A 22,904-nucleotide genomic window follows, 5' to 3' on the forward strand; every position below is an offset into this window, starting at 1 on the left:
ACCTGGACTAACTACCACCACTCTGTATGTCACTCTAAATCCACCCCCCCCCCCCCCCTTTCATGACACTCGTTACGTTCCCCCATCCCAGAACTTTTTGTACTAATACTGTAGCTTGTTCTTCTGCCTAGTTGGCTTTGCAGAGGTTAGGTCAGAATAGTGTTCACTGTGTGAACTAAACTGTGTTCCTGGCTAGAAATAGCTGTACAAAATAAGTATTGTATCTTATTGAAACTGTGTTTTGTAGTTGTCCATGACCATGAAATGAACTTTTTGTACGTCGCTTTGGATAAACGCGTCTGCCAAATTAATGTAATGTAATGTAAAAGGATTGGCCAGATTTGGCATGTGCGGTAAGGGGTTAATTATCCCCATGGGGACATTTTCCTAGCAGCATATAATATTACCATTTAGATATAGACATTTATCGAAAGAAACATACAATCATTCTCACTACAGAAAGAGGGGGATAAATAAATAAATACTGATACAAATGTTATGTCCATTAAATACATTTTGAACAGACCTATCCAGACATATGTTTGCCACATGAATGTGTGGTATGCTTGTGGGTAAAAATTATTTTAGCCAAATAAGTGCGTAGGAAATAATTTATTCTACAATGTAAAATAATGAAAAATCTGACCACATTTCTTTCAGGTGGTAAGATGAAAAAAAGTACAAATGTATTTCATTTTATTTAACCTTTTGAACTTTTTGTGAAGGAAAAGCAAAGTTTCATCTTAAACATTTCATCATGATGAATTCTTCAGTAGCTTTGCCACAGTGAAAAACCATTTTTCTTTAAAGGAGTACCATGGTGATTTTCACACTTTCTCGGTTTTATGTGCTATTTGCACAAGAGGCATTGAAGAAACACAATGAGTAAAGTATTAAATATGTCCGTTCTGTATTTTTGGAGAAATATGCATTTTAAATTTATCGTCCTATTTTCAACCGGTTAAGAAAGTTGTCAACTTGGTGCGTCACGAACACAGTAACCACTCCCCTTTCCACGCCCCATAAACCCATGGATAACTCGAGACCCATAGTTTGCGCCGCTGGTTTACAGGCAAGACAATGCAAATATTTGAGTAACGTTAGGTTCACTTAAATTAGAGTGCCTTTTAAGCACTATTAGATTATTTCTGGTTATATTCATTTAGCTAGCTAGCTAACGTTAGCTACCTAGGTAGTTTGCTTTCATAAGGCAATGTTATCGATAACGTTAGCTAGCTAGTTTGCTTTTATGAGGAAGTTATAGTTGTGCTTTTATCTTAACTTGGCTAGCTAGATAGCAAAAATTATAATTGGATATAAGTCAACGTCCTTACCTTAGCTATCTATCGATACTTGATATACTACTAAGCTAGCTAGCTTGTGAAAAGTCTCCCAAAAAGAGCGCGTATCATGGGGGTAGCTATGGTAACGGGGCACGGTCTGTCAATCATAGCTGACTGACAGTTCTCATTACCACGCCCAGACGGTTCAGGTGAACTTTTATAGTGGTAAATTTAGGTTTAGAAAAATACGTTTTAAAGTACATTGAAATGACTGAATAATAAAAAAATTATGCACATTTGTTTTGTTGTTGCCTGAAGACAACTGGGAAGTGTCACGTTCAACCACCATGTTACTCCTTTAAGCATCTGCCATAATCAGTTTACAGGCTTCATAAGACAACACAAAGCTGTTTTAAAAATGACAGCTGGTGCTTTAAATCTTGCCATTTAAACTGCCCACTTTGCTGACATGTCCCTCTGCTGTGCTGGCTGATATGCACACTAACAATGTATTGTTTGAAAACTTATAGTCCCGTCTAATTTGTCATACTATTTGAATGGTTTGTAGTGAAGCCAATTGGTGACAACAAAATGCAAGTTGACTCATCAAAGGTCTTCCTGAAACCTCAGATTGGTTGTTATACATGTCAGTCATGTTCTCAGTGAAGACATATTGGACTGACTCTGAATTTCCTCCAGAGGAAGGAAACAACTACAGCTTGAATGGAGCCATTTTGGTGTACAATCACATTTATACTGACAACAGAACCATCGAGATGCACATATTGGCCATACTGAAAGTGAATGCAATACAAATATAATACTTGCAGATACAATGTTTTTTTCTGAATGATTTATTGGGCGATCTGAAGCACTGTCCTGGAACCGGAAAGGGTGTCAGATTTTTTCCAAAGATACATGAGACAAGATGACTGTAGAAAGTATAAAAAAACACATTCATGATGTGGCTAATGGTGTAATGAGGGGTAGGGGACAGGGAGTCTCCTTTTGTTTTATTGCCCTCAGCTCAAGGAAGAGATGATAAGGACAAGAGTGGTGCTGCAGACGAGTCTCCTGAAGGCTCTCAGTGTGAACGTGTCATGTTTGTTGTTGTTGTAGTTGTTTGTGGATTTGTTATGAGTTCAAATTCTATTCTTTTTTAAAGAATTCAAGATAAAAACTATAGGCCTATATTTTTTTAAATGTAGTAATGTTTTTAACCACAATAAAATGTTTTAGGAATCATAACTAGTATAGATAATTAATCTATGCTAGTGATAGATCTGGGGGTGGGGGGGTTGTCAAATATATGAAAGTTGAGCCCTGCCTCGCCCTGCCAGGAACCCTGCCTCTCCCCCTGAACTACCAATGACCTTGAAAGATCATTACTTGAAAGCTGTAAACATGATGATCCTGGAACCCCTTAATATAGGAAAGGGAGTTGGGAAGTTGGGGACTACAGAAGGGAATGCTGACAATTCCAGTGAAAATGTAAGGATTCATACCTTCTGACCAAATTATATATAGGGTACATTCACCAACAACTGTCAAAAAATGATAAGTGTTGGCAAAAAAGGGGAAAAAAAACAACCTACTAATGGATTTGGAAAATTATCAGGAAATGACAGCCTCATCAGTCTCAGAACACAGGCTGCTGAGCTTTTGTCCAGAACCAGATATCAGAGCACTTTTGAAAGCGGAGGAAAATTCTGCCATGTTTGAGGCTGCTGGTTCAATAAGCCCAAGCCTTTGTGCAGATAGATACTTTTGCCCACTGTCCTGCCAGTTAGACTCCCTCACCAGGAGCCTCTTCTTAATGGATTTCTGTAACTGTCTACTCTGCAGCCTGAGCAAGAGCCATTTCTCTTCAGCACTTAAAGGGCTTGACAACTTAACATGAAAATGAAATTGCCCTGTCTTGACATATTCCCTTTCCACATACCTGCCCCCCCCCCCCACACATAACTATATGTCCGTCCACCACAGCGGTCCTATTCACTACATCTTACATAATTACACAAAGACTCTGCATCTCCAGACATTGACTGTGTTTACATGCACACATTATTCCAGTTATTGCCATTATTCTGGATGAGACAATATTCCGAATAAGGTGTTTACATAGCTACTGAGAAACCGATGTTCTTTTGATGTTTTCATTTACATGCAGCCTTGCATAGTCCTGTCACAGTACGGGGGCTAGGACCCAGGCGCAGAGTGGGGAAAAAACACAAAACTCAAAAATGTCGATACGAACAAGACTTTACTAACAGAAAACAGAACTAACAAAGAGCCATGAGGGGCATACAGAACAGAACTTCACAGGAACAGGCAGGTACAAACGGTCAAAAACAAGCACAGATTGGGAACAAACACAAGCAGGTCAAAAACACAGGCAGGCAGATACATGTAAGTCCAACAAACACAAGTCAGTAACAAACACAAGGAACCAGCACCTGAGTCAAGGGGACAAAGAACTTAAATAGACAGGGGGTAACAAGACACAGGTGAACTCAAAAAACAATCAAACCAGAAGCGCTGATCACAAGACACAGGTGGGAACAATGATGGAATAACAAGATAATTGAAAACAATCATACAATTAACAGGGGGGAGCAAGACACAAAACAGAAGTGCCACCATCTGGCGGCCCAACAAGGGAAACACAGACAGGAAAACACAGAACCATGACCTATTAAATGTAAAATATTTATTTATTTACCTTTAAAACTTTTTATCCTGATGGGAGTGGTCTGTTCCAGGATGACAGTGCCCACATCCACAGGGCACGATCCACTTTCCACTGGTGTGGAGTGTCATTAAACGAACACTTTGAACCCACAATGAGTACAGATATACACGTTTTTGTATGTGCCACCGAGTTCGGATGTTTGATTTTGAGCCGAGTTCAGGTACCTTCTCCCACTGAAGAAGCAAGAGCTAGAGGGCGAAGTGCATGGCCAAATGGATGAGCACACAGAATGCACACACTCATTCTGTCTCTCATGCTTAAACTTTGACTTGAAATGCAAGTGTTGCTATTTTCATGCACAAATACAGTTTTGTAAAAAACCACATCAAAACCCTCAAGTGCAAGCCAGTGCTTATCTTTTTTATGCGCATGGAAGCATGAGGGATAGCATAAAATATTTCTGAGAACATATTATCCTGTCTTGAAAATTACTATAAATATATAATTTGACATCTTTTGAGATTAAAATACAAGCACATACTTTGAGAGATCTGTAAAAACAGGGAGGGTTTGAACCATAACAGCGAGCTATACCTTACTGCTGTCTCCAAAAAGATCTTTTTTTTTTACATCTCTAAACACTTCCACCTATACTTCAAATGAGTTAGAGAGAAGTCGTGATGGTGCTCTTCTATGACTCAGAAGAAAAGCCCCCTACACTTTCCCTTTTCTGTCTCACATCCAAGGACATTTTAAGAGTATTTGTGGTTAGGGCACCCTGGGGGTGGTAAACCTGCTATTGATGAGGGAATGCTGTGCATTGAGAATCAAGAGGCATCCTCACAATGGTCTTAGTTTGGCCTCATAGTGGTTTCCCTTACCAGGTTTTGTCCTTGCTCAGATTTGTGAGACAGAAAATCTAGGCAGTTTCCTGGGAGCACAATATACCTACCCACTTCGTAATGACATGGCCATGCACAAATTGATAGTCTGTGAATTTGACATTTTTATACCCTTACCTGATCTGTGTGCCTCACAGAAACTTTATCCCTGAGCAGATTTGAAAATACTCCTCGGCCTTCATGGCTGAATATTTGCTTGAAATTCACTACCTGTCCAAGGGATCTAACATAGGCAGGTATATTGCATTTAATGTATTTTACTAAAATAAAGAAACTTATATTGTAATAGGAAAATTAAGTTTGTCAGGACTTTTTTGTCACCTAAACTAATCTTATTGCATTAATAAAATGGGTTTTCACTCATCTTGTTTACTCACTGAATATATATATATATACATATATATATATATATGCTTAATAATTATAACATTTGATTATTTGTTTATTTGTTTTTGCTGCACAGCAATGAGAATTGGGTGCGAGCATTTGCGCTATCCATGTCTGATGGAGCTGTAAATTTCCTTGAAAACAACTTAAAATTGTTAAGGCCTTTACACAATTACCAAAATTTTGGGCAAATAAACTGTGCAGTGATAAATTCAAACTCATGACCAGGGGCGCCTGGGGGTGCCATTGCATCTCCATGATCTCCCTATTCTATTTAGTTACTTATTTGTTAGTTTTACCCAAAAAGAATAAGAATTTGAGTCTGCCAAGAAGTATAGTAGTTGCATGCTTTTTGGCTTTAACATGAGGTAATAGTGGACTCGTGTTCAGTTTCCTGCATGGATCGCTCCTTCCCCTCTTCCACACCACTTTTTAGGAAAACAAAAAATAAGTCTATTTGCTATTCATCTCTGTCGTATTAAAAATGTTCCCAGTTGTAGGTCTATGCTACAGTATCTGAAACAGTCTTGTGTGGATGGGGGAAAAAAATGCAATAACGGAATGTGAACTCACACTGGTTGATTATCGGGAATGCAAATACAGATGCACTCTGGATTGAGCTATTCCTACACTACGGTAAATACATAGGCCACTGTACGGCATTTAGTGGTCAAATTGTTTATGGCTTAATTTGTGATATGTCAACAGTTTCCAAAAACATCCTTCTCAGCTGAATCCAATGCATGCAGTAGCCCTGCAGGTAGGTTACATTCATGGAACTATGTTGAAATTTTAGGATATGCACATATGCACAAAGGAGCCAAGATTTAAGATCTTAGTGTCCTGTCACAAATGTTTGTCAGCAATTCCCGCCAGAATGAATTGTACCTGCAATGTACAAATAAAAACTGTAGGCTACAACATCCAACAGTCAAATTCTAAAAGGAATCGTCAACTGAGTTTTTATAGGCCTATTTGTGACATCTGCAGCCATGATGCGTGTATTAGTAATTAGGCGTCCTAATTAGTTGTTTTAGGTAATTAGTTGTTCTTAGTTCTTAGCTCCGTTAACAGTCATCAATTTTTTGATTAAAATGACCATTTAAACAGCCTGTAGGCCTATTTCAAAGACTGCTGACAAGGGCACTGTATCTCCTTGCACCTCCTGGTGTTGTTGTTGTTGTTGTTGTTGACCACTTCAGATCATTGGTTGAATTTTTTTCCCAATGACCAGAGTTAAGAGTGGCATCCCTGGTGAATCGGCAGGTTTGCCTGCGGTAATTTGAAGAACCTAAATAATGTGGCAGACATTTCATTTGGCTTCATCTGTAAGGTACAGTCACAATAACTTCTTGAGCAGAAAGTGGACTTTAGGCACTTACACAGACACTGCCTACCAGACTGGAGTGCCTGGATGGCATCTACTAAAAAGCACAAACTTCAGAAGACAGAGAAACCATGGGGACACAGTCTGTGTTAAGGGAGGCAGCCCTCTTTATTGCCTCACACAGGACACAAGCGGCACACAGACAAGCCAACAAGCCACCTTACGGCATTGTGCTGTGATGATATTTACTAGACAGTGTGTATAGTCTAGTATTGGATATCTGTGCAGAAAATATGTTTGATAATTGGTTCTCTAACAGAAGGTTGTTGGGTGGGCTTTAGTTGTCCATGCTTCTCTGGGTCACCACAGAATTACACCCTCATGTAGGGAGGACACTTTCTGACTTGTAGTGTTACACAGTCATTAGGCATGGGGGGAGGATATCAAATAATTAAACAGACCAGGCTCAGCTTCCAGTGTGTTTGGGATGCAGTCAAACTAAGCATACCCAGTAGGTTTAATCATAAGGGAACTCTAATTATAAACATTATTTTGTCAGTAAAGCCTGCACTCAAACATGATGGGAATCTCCTTTTAAGAATTGAAATATTGGAAGCTTTACAATTTTAAAGCTTTACACTATTTTCTTCATCTTTGCACAATGAATTTGGGAGACACATTACCAGGTGAAGACTTGACAGAGTGGAGTTATTCAAATTGAGATGTATTAATTTGCTACAGAAATATGTTGATCATCATGAAATGTTTCTCCTATGATTTAGATCTGGGAATTTTCCAGCAGATTTAAGACTTAACACCCATAGGTCTGCAAGTAAAACAAAACATTGCAAGAATGTTTCAGATAACCAATAGCCCTCACATCTGATTTCTCCTGTAGTTATGGAAATGTCCTGCAACATTTGAGATAGCTGAATACTTAAAAAACAGTAAATAGTAACGATTTCAGCTTGGTATCTAGTTTTCTTGCTACCTGATACAGTTAAGTAACATAGTCTAACATATTAGCAAAGCTACATCTTCCCCCAATAAAACAGAATCAATTGACTTTAACATTAATTTTATTAGTTAATTCATGTAATAGCTAGCTGCATCTAGAATCTCCATTTTATGTCATACCTGTGTCAACCTGCAGTAGCAATCAGGCTGGATGGGAACTATACAATGGATTTAGTTCTCACAATAATGAGCTCTAGAATGGATTTGTGTAGACTTGCACCTCACTCAGCATACTAAATTAGACTTGATACTATGGTAACCAATGAATAGACAAGTCAGGTAAAGTATTCTACGTATTTGTACACTGATAAGTATACTGGTGGGTACGTACCATTTGTACAATTGCTTGATCACCGCTCTCTTTTTGGGAAGCATCACAATGGTACAGCAGCAGGGGCTTCTGGGGACAAGTTTTAATAAATAATGCTACAATCTGCGCTGTGATGTTCAATCCTCCAAAGGGTTTTCAGTGCATGCTTACCTACTACACATTTTGGAACAGTAACTACAAAGCCCAAGGTATAGTGTGTAAGGATCTCTGTTGCAGAAGGGCCTATGACCCATGGGCAAGAAAGTTCTGTGTGAGCGTGTATGTGTTTTCATGGCACATCCCTGGATACCTTGAACAGACCCCCATAATAAATTCATGTTACTTCAGGATACAACAGAAGCATTTCTCCCAGGACTCACAACCATGATTCCAATTAGTCTCTTGCTCTGAACACAGATTAGATACTAGTTGCTGAATGCTTACCTTGCAATGTTTGCAGAGAATAGTCTACACATTTCACTTTAATGACCACTTTAGAGAAAACTTTGAGCTAGAATTATTCAATGATATTGCAAGTGCAGTGATGTGTTTGAGTTGCAACATACAGTGCATGATGTGTAATTCTCATTTTTCTAATCTATAATTTTGTAATTTCTTGTCTTTAATAGCATCATCAGTGTTCTGTTTGTTGTGTTGCTTTTGTTAGTGTAGCAATGATCTTCCTGTTGAAGGCTTATGGAAGAATCTAATGATGATTCTAAATTCCACCCATATTAAGGGGTATTTGAAAAGGAGATAAGCAAACCGTTTTATTGTAGCCCATATGCCAGTTTTACATGAAAGTACACATTTTATAAGACAGAGATGAACCACGCTTTCAGAATCCGCATCTGAAATGTAATCGGTCTATTAATTTTAAACAAACTGTTGTGTAGCCAAATGGATAGTTCTCAATGATCCAATTTCTCAAAAAAACTTTCCAGGACGTATTGTAACACCAAACTAAAGGGGTAAGAAAGGTAGAATAATTTTAATGTAACTGCACAAAATCTTTTGAAGGCTGCTTAGAGATTTAGCAATATAGTGCTGTTTGGTTTTGTTCAACATTGTAATTCATTAAATTTCTTTTCCAAACATGTATTTTTAAGAACTATTTCATCACTAATTGAATGAGTCATAGAAATAACATCAAAAACTGCAGAACTGTGCGTTCATAAATTGAAAGCAAGTGTAGAGAAATCGTACATGACACAAAAGAAATATCAAATGCTGACCTAACTGAATTTGTATATTTGTTATATTGACAAGTGTGCTCAAAAGCAAATAAAAGTGATTAGTTTCAGTAATTTATTATTCTTTTTTTTTGCTTTTGTTTTCTCACTGAAATGTGTGAGTTGCCACACTAATGCTGTCTTAATAAAAGTGATGTGTGTTGCCATAATGCATGTTAAATTATGATGCAAAATTGCCAGCTTTGTGATTGGAGCCAGCAGCCAGCTGTGCCTGTCTTTTGGGAGGGGGAGGTGAGGATGACTCCCCTGGCCCTTTAATCTATGGTGACAATCTCCCCTAGAACTCCTGCCAGGCTTCTGTCCGATTCGTGCCCAGGGACGTGACTCATGGGGGAACAAATTTGTTGTGAAATCACATTAACCTTGTTGTGTAATCAATTATGTATTAAACAGATGTGCCTTTTGAAAGTGATTTATTTTTTGTTGTGTGTGCTTTTTTAATGTGTTGGCCCTTGGAGGGAGGTCAGTTTATCAAAATGACACTTCAACTGGCAATCCTTAAGGCCTTGGCAGCAGCAGTACTGTTTACAGAGGTGGGCACCCAGGGGAACCTGGCTGCCAGCTGTCCTCTTAGAGCCTCTGCTGTCATGACCTGGCCTTGGATTGTTGTTTCATGGTTGAATTGAAGCTTTACTAAAGTTCTGATTTCCTAACTCAAGTTCTAGAGAAATATAAAAAGCAGTTTGCACCACCATGAACCTTAAACCCACTCCAAACTCCAGACGGCTGATGGCTTATTTGATCACTGGTTTAACAGTTAGCTGGAGTTAAATCAAGTGAAACAAAACTCAAAAACATCCTCCAGGGCCAAGTCAAGTTGTTAGACATTTACTTTTACAAATAAATGGTGTGTCATACAAATCCAGCTTCATTTGTAGATGATACTTTTTTGTGTCACACAAAAAAATTAAGGTAGAGAAAGGGGTTTATGGTTCATGAGGACCCATAGAATAGTACAGTTTAACGACTCAATTTTTATCTATTTACATTACACACATAATCAATGTAATTAAGACTTCCTGTGTGGCAGCTTTTTCCCACTATTTTGTCTGGGTCTTATCTGGCATGCACAAAAAGCCTTCTTCTGCACTCAAGATAATTGAACTATGTGCTAAGGACACATATCATTTCTAGCCCATGGATTATTATAGTTATTAATATCTTACTCTCTGTCTCTGGCTGCATCAGAAGAGATTAATAAGATCTCAATCCAGATGCTATCTTTTGCTTTTTTTCTTGTTGTGTCTTTCATGTTTGCATGTATAGCCCCCTCCCTTCAAAAATAAAAAAACCAGCAAAAAAACCTAAAAACTAGCCAAACTAATAATAATAATAATAATAATAATAATAATAATAATAATCAGAAAATATGTTATATGTTTTAATCCATACATATGTACCAGACAAATGGGTCAAATACATATTTAAAGTTATAAGTTATAAATTATTGAGATTCAGCATTTAGTATTTAAACTGCATTAAAATAAAATGGTACATTAAAAAATACATTTAAGGAGCATTTGCATGTATTTGCAATTACTTTCAAATATGTCTTTAAAAAAAGGTTTAAAATACTGCATTTTCAAATACAACGTATTTTATTTAATTGAATTATTTAAAAATACTTTCACAACATAAGGCCAGTGGTGCAATGTGCAGTTGCACCAAGCTTTTTAAAGATTTGAAAAGCACTGGCTATGTTCTGAAAGTTGAGCATTTTGTCTAATTAGAGGATAGTATTTTGATGATGCCCCGTCAGGTGGCTGCTGACGGCCCCAGTCCAATTGTACCGATTTCCATTCTTAGCCCCTTCACGTAAGCCCCTGAGTGGTTTGCACGCCGACGTGCCTAGGTTGCTCAATTCATTGCTCCTGCAACCAAACTATGAATGAAAACACAAACTCAGCGTTCTAGTTTTATTAGTACATGATACACAAAAACTACACTGAATACGGAGTTTTGCAGTGCCACCATTGTTGCGCCACAACTACACTACAACTACACCCACCGCCCATGACACACTGAACAATAGTGTCTACTGGACATTCATAAAATATTCTTTTACCACTAAAAAATTGTTTTCCATCATAGCAACAAGATAAACCCAACAATAGCCCTAAGATATCCCAATACAGCAGGGAAAACTCTTCTCACTGAATAACAAAATAAATAAGACAATTTTTTTCCTAAAATTATACCATGTCATTCTACTGTCAATATCTGGGACTAAATATGGAGTAAATATATAATCTTACTAATGGTATTACGCATAGGGATTTCCCTTTTGAGACTGAGTGGTCATATATTATCTTGGACAGTCCGTTTGTGAAATATATACGTGCATTTGTGACACCTGGGTACGTTCCAAAATGGCTGTGCGTAATACCACACGTGTTGTTTATGGTGTTGTCGCCCTTTTTACGGTGTTGTTGCCCTTTTTAATACAATCTGGTTTGATTGACAATTCATTTATTCAGTAGGTGACAGTATGCTTTCTAACAATGTATAACATGTCTAATTGTACTGAATAGCGTTTATAGCCCTGCATAACCACAAGTTTTCTCTCATCATCCCCGCCTTATGCATTTACTCTGTGGTAGCGGTAAAAGACATTGCATCCGGTGAAACGTTATAGATTATTTTCGTCATTTATTGGAAAATATTATTATTACTGAGGACTTTTGAGCCATATGATAGCTGATAGACCTAGCTGACATAGTTTTATGGAGTGAGTCAGAAGAGGAGAACGACAGCAATGATTCTCTGTCTCTATCTACTGAACATGGATAACATTTCATCATCGCTATGTAAGAATTACTGCTAAAAATATTTTGGTTATATGTTATTTTTGAAACTGAGTGTTTTTCAATAAGTTAGTGGTATTTTATTATGAGAATGTTTCTCATTGTAACATAGGCATTCGTTAGTAGTTCAGTAGTGTTTGTGTTTTATGCACTGGATATGATGTGAAAGCTGGAACATCGCCAAAACGTGCTGGATGGTTGAATATTGTTTTCATATCATCCCATCCCCATACAAGAAAACATTACATACTGTAGAGTACAGAAAAATCATACAAGAGTTATTACACATTTAGGTACTGCACCACATTGTGTGACAATGTTTTTGCATTTTTTGCATTTTTAAATCTGACATCAATGTTTCATCTTAAAGCTTCATAAGGGGCACATTTATATGCTTTATAATAGACAAAAAACATTTTCTTCATTTTTGGAGAGATTTTGGATATACCCATAGATATTAGGCCACTGTACAGACAGAAAGCTTGAAACTTCCACTTGAAAATGATGCAACAGCAAGTTTCTTGAGTCAAAACAGTTGATCTGTACTGAAATACATGATTACTTTGTGATTTACTGCAATGTATAATTTAGACATTTTGGATAGATTTGGAGACACTGGGTATAAACTAATCTAGACTTTAAAAGTCTCTGTGATGCTCACATCTGGAGTTATAAAGCTTTAAATAGGGTGCCCCCTAAACGTACTGGCCAGATTTTGCATGTGCGCAAAGGGCTTAATTGGTAGTGAATACGCACAATTGAATTCTATTTTATCAGTGTCTGACCTTACAAAATGTAAAAGAGAAAACTATATATGGCTTTTGAACACTCTGACAATAGAAAAAAGGAAATACAGTAAAAGGCCACTAACTTTAAAAAAGATTGCATGGATACAAATAAACTGGCAAGTAGCTTATGAAGAAGTCTGAGTGCCATCCCATCTATGCAAAGACATGTACGGGCATTTAGGCTACTGTCAGTTAGAGGCAGCACATGTGTTGTTTAAAATTGCCAGCGTAATAGGCTACCCTTGCCCATAATCCAAATTCAACCCCTAGCCCCGAGTAGCTCCCCTGGAGTGCACTCAGTATTATAACTCGCTGACATCACATTGAGCGCCACTCACAAAGATTCTACAAAGAACTCTGGGATACTCCCTTCAGTATGAAGCTGCATTGTTGCTGGCTCAGTCATTTCTGTTGTCTATCACAGAAAAAATTAATGTAATGTATTTTTCAAAGGCTCTAAATACTAAAGTATTTGGTTTCTCAGAAATTTATTTAGTATTTATTTAAAGGAATGTATTTTTTAAATATTATTTGGGAAAGTATTTAGTTTTCCATTAAATAATTTATAAACTCCTCAAAAAAAGTTTGGAAATTTGTGTTTGGTCGATCATATCTCTGTTGTTCCTGTATTATTAGCATTGCATCTTATATCATTGGAAAGCCTCTTCGTTTCCCTTTACAATGATGTCCCATTTGTAAGGATCATGCATTTGTGGGATGAGCAGCACAGCTGATTATGTGGGTGGGGTTCCAATGTGCCAAATTTTCTTGCCAATGTCAAACAGTGTATTCTTCTGTTGGTATTAACTCTATTGTTTTGAGTTGTTTGGGGGATTGGATGATTGAACTTTCTATCAGTAACAAGGTACAAACAAGACATATTGTTAATTTTACGCTTTATTCATTGAACAAACAGTCAGGAGCCTCAGTAGCGGGTGGAAGAATCATACGCAGCCACAACAGCCTGGCACCTCCTCCTCATGCTGGTCACCAGCCTGATCACGCGTTGCTGTGGGATGGCATTCCATTCCTCAACCAGGATTTGTCGCAGGTCAGCCGTGGTTGCGTTGGTCACTCTAGCACGTACAGCACGCCCGAGCTGATCCCGCAAGTGTTCAATTGGGTTGAGGTCTGGGCTGTTGGCAGGCCATTCCATTCAACCACGTTGGCTGACCTGTGACAAATCCTGGTTGAGGAATGGAATACCATCCCATCAAATACAAAGCATTTCATTTGTAAATGTATTTGAAAATATTTCAAATATGTATTTAACTACATTTTCAAATACAAATACAATTAAAGCCGCAAGCGGCGTTGGGAGGGGTCCAAGCATTGGCACCATCTCGCCCCCTATGGAGCGATTTTAAAATGGCTTTGTCCTCATGATCATATGCCTGCACCCAACATATCTACTGAATATTATGATGATTGTATAAAATATTGATGACTTATGGCCAATTTTGTGCGAAGAGACGCTGTCGAATGACTTAGTTGCGTCGCCCTGGATGTGTCCTGGCCGCTTCCTGTAAAGGCCTTTACTATGTTGTAACACTTAGATGGCATGTCGTAACACTTAGATGGCCCGGCGTGTATGCACAGCTGCAGTGTTTCTGCGCCGCAACTAAAAGGCATCACACTAGTGTTGTCAGGATACCAAAATCTTGACCTTGATACTGATACCAGGTGTAGTGTCACGATACTCAATATTGAAATGATACTTGAAACTTAAATGATGCTAATTCGATACTCGGTACCTAACGATACTGAAATTACCTTAATAGATCAGAAATATAATGTCCACAAGGGTTGACCTCATTTTCGAATTCATGGTTTATAAGCAACCTGGTTCATTAACAACCTTTAAGTTGAAGCCTCTTCAACATATTAATATGCATAGGCCTATAGTGTTACAACACTGAACAATAGAAAAATATGTGAAATATATTTCAAAAATTAAACAGTTGTAAACTAAATAATCTTTAAAACAGGTCTTTCACCTTTAAATAGATTTTAAAACAGCATATTTTAATAACAATACAGCATCTATCTATAATTAAATATTTCCAAATTGGAACACCTATTGCTACTGAAGTGAACTGAGTCAAAGCTTGCGCTGTATCAACGAGCTGAGTGCACAAGCGCAAGTCACCTCACTTGGCAACCTTAGTTGCTACTGCCTTCTAGCAAAGATTCTGACAAATTACACTTTTCATCCTCTCAATCAGTAATGCGGGAGACAATTTTCCCTGGCGTTTACATTTGACTCAAAACTACTGAACGTCGGAATATTCTAATACCGAACCGTTTCCTTTTTTTTTTTTTTCTACCGAGAAAGTGCTGAAGTTTTGGTATACCGTGCAACACTACGTCAGACACATATTCCAATCCATTGCTCAGCTTAGCAGAGAATGCACATTTCAGAGCGCCTCAGAGACAGATATAATAATAACACATAAATACGCATTTCAAATAATAAAGACGACATTGAGAAAAAACGAAAAAAAAAGACGTAATATCAACTCGCGATCTGCGTGCTGCGCGCAAAGTAGCCTACCGTTTTATTTATTTAGACATTGGCAGATAAGAAAAATTTTAGTTACGCGGACCTATAAAATGCTATTCCAAAAGCAAAATCAGACATGTTATACATCGTTAGAAAGCTTATACTCTCACCTACTGAATAAATGAATTGTCAGTCAAGCCAAATTTGTCAGGAGGTCTGCCTGAGTCTCCGTTGTGTTCCTGTTTCTTTATTTATTGTTTTGTTTATTTCATTTTTTTTAATCCGTTTATTTTTATTTTATTTTTGCGTGCTTGCTTTTTGTGTGTGTGTGTGCGAGTGCATGGGGCGTGCTTTGGTTTTTTCCCTAGGTTCCTGGTTCCCGCCCACGCTCCGCCCCAGTCCTGCCTGTTTGCCTCATCATTCAATCAAGCCTCGGCAGCCATCTCCACCTGCTACTCATCTTCCACTCAGTTTCTGTTGCTATATATTTCTGTTAGCCCATTAGCCTGTGCCAGATCGTGCCTCTGTTTTCTCTCAGTTGCCGTTCGAGCGTTTTGCCCTGTATCTCCGTATTTCCTGGTTTTGATTCCTTGCCTGTTTGTTGACTACGCCTCTAGCCTGCCTGCTCTGTTGCTTAGCTTCCGGTTTTTTGACTCTTGCCTGTGCCCTCGACCTGATTTTTTCCTGCTCCGTTTCTGTACCTTTGCCTTGTTGGATTTGGATTCTCGGATTTTTTGACCTGTGCCTGTTTAGCGACCATGAGACTGTTATTGTTCCTGACGCCCTGTTTGGTATTAATAAATCGCCACTTTTTCACTGGATCTTTTGTCTGCGATTGAGTCCTACCCCGGATCCTGACAAAATTGCCCTAAAAAGGGCGACAACGCCGTAAGCAACAGGTGTGGTATTACGCACAGCTATTTTTGAACGTAGCCTACCCAGTGATCAAAAATCCACGTATATTTCACAAACAGATTGTCCAAGACAATATATGACCACTCATTCGCAAAAGGGACATCTCTACGCGTAAAACCAATGGTAAGATTGTATATTTATTCAATGTTTAGTCCCAGATATTGACTGTAGAATGACATGGTATAATTTTTTTTAAAAATGTCTCGTTTATTTCGTTATTCAGTGAGCAGCGTTTTCACTGCTGTATTGGCATATTTTAGGGCTAATGTCGGGTTTATCTTGTTGCTACAGAATATTGCATTACATTACATTACAGGCATTTGGCAGACGCTCTTATCCAGAGCGACGTACAACAAAATGTATAACCATAACCAGGAACAAAACCCTAGAGGGCAGTAGCCTACCGTTCTAAGTGCAGGGAACAACCGCATAGTTCAACTTGGACCCTGTAGGTTAAACTGATTAACACTAACACAAACGAGAACAGCAACAATGCAGTCTATGCAAAAATACAAGCAATAGTTAAGACGAGTTAAGTCACCTACGAAACAACTACCTAGTTACAACCCTAAGCTTACAGTCAATTTAGAGATTAAATAGAGAATACAATTTACAGCATAAATTGCGTCTTTTGTTTATATTCAATATTTGAAATTGCAGCGAGAAACTGCAGCTGTAGACACAAGATAGTGTGTTATGTTATGGTAGCAACGGAAGGAAGGGGACTATACATGTATTGCCATCATTGTTTTACTATACCAGCGTGTTTTCGCACGTTTGCACAGAAACTCAAAACCTACCAATAAAATGGTTTAGCTATTTCTCACCATAATGACAGATTTAAAGACTTAACAAACTCACCCGATACTGTCTTCAAATGGATCCATGCCAAAGAAAAGTAGTTATTCATCCTCTCAAAACGCTTTTACTAACAAACTTACAAACTGGTATCGTAGCACACACTCTGGGTGGCACTGTCTTCCATTCCTTCCCCGACGTTCAGACCGTCCTCTGACTGATAAAAACTAGACTTTACGGTTTACGAGTGCGGATTACTTGCGTCGCCATGGATGTCGCTTGCCGTAAAGAAGTTTACTAGATGTCGTAACCGTTTAGATTTGGAGCTCCAGCTCTTCCGCACCCCAACTAATAAAAAAGTCCAAATGGCGGACATAGGTGCTCCCAATGGCAAAGTTGTAGAGCACATTCAGATGCATCGGTCGATGAAGTTTTGTGTTGATCTGACTTACGGTGTGGGAGTTATGACCTTTTAAACATGACCCTTTGTTATAGCGCCACCATCTGGCCGACATAGGTGATTTTTAGTGCCTGAGTAGTGGGGGGCCATAGGAACCCACCTACCAAATTTGGTTAGTCTACAACTTATGGTTGCTGAGCCTCAAACTTTTTAGCGGAGAAAGCTTCCACACCCCAAGGAAAAAGTTAAAATGGCGGCCAAACAATATGGCGGACATAGGTGGTGCCAATGGCAAAGTTGTAGAGCACGTTCAGATGCATAGGTCGATTAAGTTTTGTGTTGATCTACCTTAATATGTGGGAGTTATGGCCTTTTACACAAAACCCTTTGTTATAGCGCCACCATCTGGCCGACATAGGTGATTTTTTTGTGCCTGAGTAGTGGGGGGCCATAGGAACCAACCTGCCAAATTTGGTTGCTCTAGGACTTATGGTTGCTGAGCCTCAGACACTTTTAGCGGAGAAATATAATAAGAATAATAATAATAATAATAATAATCCTAACAGATACAATAGGGTTCCACTAGCTTCGCTGCTTGGACCCCTAAATATGTATTTGTATTGGACCCAGGTCTGATGTGCACACATCTTTGAGCCTCATTTTAAGCTGAAACCTGGACTAGAAAAAGACAAGGGACAGAAACCAAACCAATAATAAACCCCACATAATAAAGCCTTGGGTTATTTTGTTTTTTCCCCTTCTTCTTCATTTTCCTGCCAATTACATAATCACAAATGCTCTAGCACCATTATCAATAAGTTCCCCATTGCACATTTAGCTCCATCTGTCAATAACAATATCTTATCTTGGTTTTGTGTGAAAGATGGCAAATGTTTACACCTGTGTTTACCTTTTTGGGAAGCTAATTCAAACTTTGTTTTCCCCATGGGGAAATTTTCCTAGTAGCATATAACTGTTGTAGTCTGTATTTCCGGTCACTTGTCTCCCCAGTACTGTCTCTGTGTCTGTGTTCCCTGAGCTGCTTCACTCCCCTGTACTTGTGTGATTTCACTATTCGGGTGGTTCCGGGTTTTCGTGGTTTCCCCCCTTCTTTCCAGTCTCGCTTTACTTACTTCCTGCCTATTTCTAGTTTTACTAATTTCTACTAATCCCTACTAACTTATAGATTGTAAAGTACTAACCTCACTAATATACTAACATGTGAATATTACTAATGGACTAACACACACTAGTTTTGGGTTTTTGATAGTTTAGATCACTATACTAATACATTAACCAGTCTCCCCTTTTCCATGCTGCGCTGTAGCTCCGCCCCTTTTCTTTCTAGCCTGCTCTAACGCTGAGTTCTGCAATTGCCTGCACCTGTCTCTTGCTCTGACTGCACCTCTCTCTCTCTGCACGTGTTTTACCTGCTTCACCCAGGCCGTCTATTATCATTGTTGTCTGTGATTCCAGTCCGCGTTTTGTCAGTCCCCTGTCATTGAATTAGTTTTCCTAATGTTCTTCACCTGGATGTTAACCCCTCCTTGATTGTTACCTTCCCCAGTGTATAAATGTCAGTCTTTTCCACAAGCTCAGAGTCAGAACGTTGATCGTATTCATTGTGCCGATTATTTGTAAGCCTTTGTCTATCGAGATTCCTGCGACACCCCTTTGCCCGACTTCGAGTTTGCCTGCCCCTTTTGGTTTTGTTTGCTTCTGGTTCGACCTTCGCTTTGCCTTGACTTCTCTTTTGCCTGTCCCTTTGTACCTTCGCCATTCTGATCTCCTGGTTTTTGTCTTTTCACTATTCTTTTGGAAACTCGATTCGGCACCGTCCTCTCTCTGATTACCTGGCTTCGAACCTCGGACTGATTAAAGACAACGTTTTTTGGATTTCCCTGGTCTGCGTGTGGGTCCTTACTCAGAACATAACAATAACATTCATATTTACAAGCAGATCAAAAAATATACAGTCATTTACATTGCAGAAAGGGGGGATGAATAAATAAATACAGATAAAAATTAGTATTTAGCCATATTTATTGAATATAGACTATTACAGACCTATCCACACAAGTGTTTGCCCCATTACTGTACTGTATGTCTGTAGGTCTGTAACATAAGTAATTATAGCTAGCAGCCTAGCCACAACTATTGACTGATTGAAATCCAACAATCAAAACGTGTTGTGCGCTGTCAGTCATTTTGTGTTATTGTAGGTAGCAAGCTAGCTGGCTGCTGCATTTAAGGAGAGAGACAAGTGACTTCCAAAATAAATAGGAATGTAGTTGGTAATTTGATTGTAGCCTAATGTAAAAATGTGAACTCTGGTACTAAGATAACCTAAGCAGTACAAGGTGGAAATTATTCAAGATGTCATTGCCTAGTGCTGATCACTCCAAACTGTCATGGTCAATTATGCTTCATGTCAGTGTGTTTTTTTTATCATGAACTACATGCTGAGATGGCAAATTCACAGGAAAAAAAATTAACATTTGTATCCTTTGAAAAGCGGGTAATGGTAGCCTTCAGTTAAAAGCAAAATGTGATGCCATTGTCACTATCTGCTATTAACTGGGCCTTTAGCATGAGAAGTACTTCAATGAGAGTAGCAGTATTCAATCATCTCCTCACCTTAATCAGCAACATAGCATCATCTCAAAACTAATTTAAGAGCAAATTAAATTTATTAGGCTGTTCTCGTTATTTATTTATGTTCATGGCCTATTTATTTTTCATATGTGATTACTTACTCTTCATCATCATCTGCACCATCTTCATGCAAAGACAGAAATTACAATTAAAAATATTTCAAATAACAGCAGGCTATTTGTAGCAATATCAAAATAACAATGTAGTCATAATAATATGGTGGAATCAGAATAATAGCATCTTAATTTAACATACGACAGCTTTATTATTTATTTATTTATTTATTAGTCATGATTCATCACCATGAACAATAGACACAAGAACATTATGGCAAGTAACATTATTATTAGTAATATTAATGGTAATAATGTAATCAAAACAATAATGATGGTGAATTCATGTAATCTGAGATCAATGTTTCATACCCAATGTATTCTGAAACATTGGTTCTGTGTACGCAACTCTCGCAGTTCAACCCTTTTCAGTGAAGTCACAAGTCATAGTCATAGCTTTGTACTCATTCATGTGTGGGTGTGCCTGTGTAAGCAGGTGCATGCACAGTGATGTAAAACTATGCAGGTCAAATTGGAATTAAATAAATCATATATCTTCTAGTGTGGGGCTCAGCAAAAAAGAAAAAAAAGGTGACTGGATAGTAATTATAGTGTGGTGTAAAGAAATTTTAGAGTTTAAAAGTATTGGCCAAAATAATTGAATTTGGCCAGGGTAAATTCTTTGGTTTGAATGGGCTTCAATGGGGAAATTAGCTTTTTGGCACTAGAGGCTTACTAAACTGCAATATTTTGAGTAACAACTGGAGTTTGTGAGTTTCTCAAAGAATGACAATCTCTGTTCCCCTGACATAGCTCAATGAACTATCTCTAGCTTGATGCAAATTTTGAGAGTTTCCACAACTGCAGAAAAAAACAACCTACTCCATTGCCAGTGCTATCTAATGCCAAAAACAAGAAAAGAGAATTGGATAGAGCTTGCTGTAAAATAGAATAAACCTAGGGGCACAATTCAGAAGGTGGAAAGATTTTCAAAATTTTTTCACCGTTGTCCATTGTTGATTAAAATGCGTAAAACACCCCCTTATTTCCATAGCCGCAGAGCCCTTTGGAAATGTTTTTGTAGATTGTGCCACATTCCAAGACCTGGTATTCATTTTGAAATTCTTCAGAATATAGACCCCAGTTGACACAGCCTGTATGAGAAATCACATTTAAAATATCTGATTTAAGAGCATTAGACAACTTATGTGCCACACATCATGCATCCATCAAAAATTTCCAATACCGATATCAAGCGTACATATGATGAAACATACTGTTTCGTGTCACAAAAAACTGGTTAAGATATTGCACAATATATATAAACATCATAGAAGAAAAAAAAGATGCACTGCACTACTTGCATCGCAGACCGCAACAGTACACATAAATACCACAACATTGGGTTTTCAAACATTATTTGAATGTATACTCGATGTCATATTCTATGGCCATTCACATATTGCTATGTGAATGACCATAGAAACTGAGATGCACTTCCTAATTCCCAAACGCTGTCATTACGCCAACTTCTTTGAAGTGTGCTTTTGACTGGATGATGTATTTAATCATCTGACTTATTGGCAAATAGAAACATGCTTTCGACATGCCCCTTTCTTTCGACAGGCCCTGTACTCTGGCCTGTAGATACGCCCAACTCCTAATTTCATCACATTTTACATCAGCAGAGACAGATGAAATGTGATAAAATGTCTTGATGTTTAAAACACTAACGCAAAACATTGTGATCACAGAAATTAGTCAGAAACAAACACCTAGTACAATCGTATTTTGCCTAATTTTCAATATTTTTTAATTCAACTATTATTCAATTGATGAAGGTCATAATTCCTACTCCGTGAATCCAATTTACACGAAACTTGCTACAGACATCCATCTATCCTCACTCTACAAATTTGCCTCAAGAACCATTAATTAACTGACTAAATTACTGACTGAGTTACTGACTGAGTGAGTTAATGACATTGCTGGTCATAAAGGTGCTTCGCATCTAAAAATGACCATTCAAGAATGTAAATTGGAACTGGATTTAGCTAGAATGAGTATATATGGGTATATCCTGGTATTATGTGACACCTCGAGTGTACCAGTAAAATAAATAACAATTACAAACAGAAATGTAGCCATTATAATTATAAGTGTGTTGAAGGCTCCTAGTTCCCAAACCCAATACTTATCATTAAATAGTTTTCATGCAGACACAATCAAACCGTCATTTATTTGTTTAGTTCTTGTATGATATGATGACTATTTCTTATAGTTCTTGTCTGACATGATGATGGTCCTATGCGACTGTTAATTTGTTGTGCAATTAAACCTTTTCAATCATTCATTTAGAATGAACATATTGTATCCTTGTATGCATAAATGGACTTGACTATTACAATTACTCTGATTCTGACTAGTTCTTATTGCACTTCGCAGCTTTCGCCTTCTAACGGTCCACATTGGCTTGAACCCCGGAATCGCAGCTTGCGGCTAGATTTCATTTTGTTCTTATCGGTTAGCAACTGTAACATTCCATTGGGTTCCAAGTAATAGGAAGAAAAAAATGATTGGTTTGTTCAGAGAAAAACGGCAAAGAAACATCAATTCTGTCAATTCCCTTGTGCAAATGCCAGATGACATCTCACAGGAATAAATGCTTGGGATGCGTTGCCCTGAGACCACAGGGTATCAATGGTGACGTGTCTTTGCCTCATGATAAATGAAGGTACTTCAGTGGCCTATTTGTTGAGTGCAGGTGCAGTTTTTGAGTTCTTTTTTTCCTGCACTGTTATGCGGTATTTGTTTTTG

General features: G+C 38.1%; 1 protein-coding gene across 5 annotated transcripts in view; it reads left to right on the plus strand.

Annotated features, from left to right (window-relative positions):
- luzp2 (leucine zipper protein 2) overlaps positions 1-22,904 on the plus strand; it is a 327,898-nt gene that overhangs the window by 151,555 nt on the left and 153,439 nt on the right. The window lies entirely within an intron of this gene.

Source organism: Anguilla rostrata, chromosome 5 (genome assembly GCF_018555375.3).
Source record: "Anguilla rostrata isolate EN2019 chromosome 5, ASM1855537v3, whole genome shotgun sequence".
Taxonomy (NCBI): domain Eukaryota; kingdom Metazoa; phylum Chordata; class Actinopteri; order Anguilliformes; family Anguillidae; genus Anguilla; species Anguilla rostrata.